Below are 4163 nucleotides of genomic sequence, written 5' to 3'. Positions count from 1 at the left end.
TGATATGCTTCATTATAAGAAATTTCACTTCATTTACTTTCTTGAAACATGTAAAATTGCAGTTTGTATTATCACTACTAATTCGTGAAAAAGTAGCGAATGATAATGAAAAAAGTAATCTTTTTTACGTGAAAAATAACAAAATAAAACAGTGAAACAACAAAGCAAAAAATGAGTGAAATACAAATTTTCAACAAATTTCAATATATTAAAACAAAAAATCACAACGCCGAATTTAGCTTACTGTAGCATATTTTCTATTGAAACAGAGACTCTCAAAGAATTTGGAAAGTTTTTCCCCTCTTAGGAAGGACTATTCGTTAGCATATCATGTCATTGGAGAATTTACATGTCAGACATAATCATATATCAGGTATCAGACTGCTTCACTCGATGCACTTCTGAATATTCTTCCAATTTTTCGAAAAAAAATTATTGGTATTTCACATTTCGTATTTGTACGACTGATATTCAGAGACATAGATATCATTTGCAATATTAGAAAAAAAAAAATAGCAATTCACTTCATCATTGTTTGAAATTATTGATGCTTATTGAAGTTATGAAACATTTGCAAAAGACTGAAAGAGAACATACATCAAGCATTCTATTCCAAGATTTTAAACTTCTCTTAAACTCAAACTATTTTTAACATCTCATAATTCTTTGTATTCAAAACAACAAAATAGTATAGATCAAGGATTGCAATTAAAATTCTATCTTATTCCTTAGAAGAGAGCTCTTACTCAGCATTTGGACTGAGACAAGTGATCTGCGTAAGTTTCAACTAATTTCATCTTTATTAAGCAATGCACTATAACTAATATTACCATCGATAAAGTTAAACTCTCAGAGGAATTAAATTTAGATCCTTCTAGTAGTACATTACCTTCTTCATTCATACGTTTATTAGATTTGTTTTACTACCTAAATAATTATTATTGTTTTAGTGATTCAATGTAATTGGTTTAATCATCCTCTTCCTATAACTGAGGTATTTTCACTCTGATATCGTATTCTCAACAATGATATTTTTAGTAGACGCTTTCGTTGTACATTGAATAATTGATTTCTTGCACTTTTCCTCATTTTTTTCCCATCAAATTTAAAAATGATTCACAGATATATGTGTGTGAAAAAACTTACAGTAATGGTTTGCGAGAAATTTAATATATTAATATAAAGTTTAACTACTTCTGAACACTTCCATTCGAAATGTTTTTTTGGGAACACAAAAAGAGACATGGTCCGGACATTAGTTCATTCCCCTTTTTCATTGAAAGCGTTACTTTGCTTACGTTAATGGAATGATGTGATTTGCTGATTGAAAAAATTTACAAAACATGGGAAATACAATGTGCCATGTTAAATGGAAGAGTAAACAAAATGTAAGCTCATGGGATTTTGTCAACATTAGGATGGATAAGATGGAATTAAATAAGTCGAGAAGATAGAAGGAGATAAGATTAGTGTGGAAAAGAATAAATTATAAAACAAATTAAAACAAAAAAGAAAAAAACATTATCAAACACAAAGAAGAGAAGGAAATACAGGAAGACTGAGAGACTTCTAAACTGCTCTTCAGGAAGGAAGAAAGGGGAAACCCGGGAAGGAAGGGAAAAGGAACAAAGATGCGAAAATCCTCTTTTTATTAATATTTTTGCTGTTGGTGTCTTTTCAATCAGAAATTTTCACACATTTTTCCATTGATCTTTGTATTTTATCATTTTATATGCTAGCAAAATAATTCTTCAAATTATAACAGTCAAGTGATTTTCCTCATCAAACTTTCTATATATAATAATATTAATTTCCGCTGAATAAAGATCTTTAATGCACAATGATAACTTATTAGTCCGTTTCAATAATTTTAATTAGCATTGTGTCATTTCTAAAAGATGTCTACGACCTGTCATATTGCATCACAAGATTTAATAAATCATATTATGGAAGATAATAACAAAAGGAGAGATAACAATAAGACAGGATGATGACAAGATGATAAGGAGAACTTTTCGTGAATGCTTGTTTATATTTCCAACCAAAATTTTGCTTTACATCTATTATGTGAATAGCTTTATGTTATTTTCACTTCAAAAATGTGATGTGATGTTTTTAGCAGCGAACATTGACAGTGTAAAAGAAAAATAGAATTCCTCTTTCAGTGCTATATTTAAACTCACTAAATCATATTCTTACCTACTTCCAATGTGTTTGTGTCACTTCCTGCTTTGTTTCATCCTGAGAAAATGAATTAAAATGAAATGAAAAATAAAACACTGCCAATGACATGCTCAAAGATATGTGTTATCTGAGATGACGAAGTTAATTCTATGGCCTTTCAATTTCACTTTCATTCTTTCACAACTCTTTTTCCTTGAATACTAACTACTTCCACATTGATTTTCTTTTGCTAAGCATTCATTTTAAATACGCCAAATTTCTATTCGTATATATTGCGCACATTCAGAAAACATAGCATATAATGTTGATCAAACATCAATTTTGTGTAATTTTGTTTATTCTTATTGTTCCTCTTAACTTACTTGTTTATCTTTTTTTTTTTTTTATTTTCATAATCTTTGCTGTTACTTTTTAATAAATCAAATCTACCCAGTAGCATAATTCTCTAACTCAAGAATTATTTTTAAGTTACAATAATCCAAAAGTGTATTTAATATCAACCACTAATTATGTTCGTAAAGAATCATTCCTGATGGCGAAAGTTGAGCAAACGGTTTTACCAAATTATGTGCATTATAGGAATTGAATTTATACTTTCATTATTGGATTGGTAGTTTATCTAAAATTATGGCGGAATTATTGATTAGCAACCGACATCATTCTGACATTTGTCGCATTTTAGGATTTACAATTTAAATTTATTTGTAAACTACGAACCGTAATCAAGCATTCTCAAACTATTCATGGCATGTGAATCGGTAGCATAGAATTAATAACTAATAGTAAGTTTTTTAGATCGTTATTGTTTCTTGAGCTCTTCATCTGAAGAAAAAAAAACACTTATAGGTATATTCGATTTTAAGAGTTTCATTTTTCACTTTATGCGAATTGCATGATGAGATCTTCTCACTGTTAATTTAAAACAAATTTTTAAAAGAAATTTCGAACTAAAATTGCTTAATTTGAAAAACAATTCATACGAACCCTAAATAAACCAAATATTATTTCATTCGAAAATCTTTTCTTAACCTGCCTGGCATATGCAATGTACTGATCTGTTATCGATGACTACGGCAAAAAAGAAATGTTACTCCATGAGCCAGACATCAATGATTTAGGTTAGGACCACAGAACAATCGAGGGCCTAGTGGGAGTTGTCCCCTTTGGTTAAAATGGCAAGTTTGCATGTAAGTTTTCTTGTAGAATTTTTGAAGTTCTTGGATAAATTCAACACTTTGTATTAAAGGTAAGCATAGATTTCTCAGGAACAATCTCCATGGCAACTCATCCTTCAGGTAATGTATATACCAAAGAAATTCTCTACTTTTATCTCGAGCGTTAAGTATAATGCTGTCGAAAAAATTACGGAAGTAAATTATCCATTTGCAAAATTAACCACTTCATTAATTCATTTCAATCTTATAACCGTCCTCAGCATTTCGTATATATTTTTGATATTTTTTTTTGAATAATTAAACCTTAAAGAGAAAAAAAATAGGCTTTATTCATTAATCATTTCAAGAATGCAAGTCGTACATCAGCTTCCGAGAGTTGCTTGGCACAGCATAGAAGCGCTACTGAAGATATGAAAATGGCGGAAGAAACTTTATTCTTCAATGAAATTCATAAAGCTTACCAACTTGCAAATTTAATTTATAATTTAAAATAGAAAATCCTTCAATCAGGATCACTTTAAAAATGGAAAAAAGAAAATAGAAAAGAGAAGAATAATTATTCTTAACATTTATCACTTATCCAATTTTCCTTCCTTTTGCATCTATTAGGTTTGTTTTTAATATTTCCATAAATGTTGTGACGTTAAAAACATATGCCATGAAATTATCAATCATCTGGCATTGTTAAGTGTTGATTCTTTTGTTTTCTACACTTTATTATAATTGTAATTTATCCTCTCATACTGATCAATTTATTCTTTCTGGTCAACTTCCCAATATCTTTTCTTCCTTTTCGAGTTTTCA

The sequence above is a fragment of the Brugia malayi genome (genome assembly GCF_000002995.4).
Source record: "Brugia malayi strain FR3 genome assembly, contig: Bm_v4_ChrX_scaffold_001, whole genome shotgun sequence".
NCBI lineage: Eukaryota > Metazoa > Nematoda > Chromadorea > Rhabditida > Onchocercidae > Brugia > Brugia malayi.
This window is presented reverse-complemented; position numbering follows the sequence as displayed.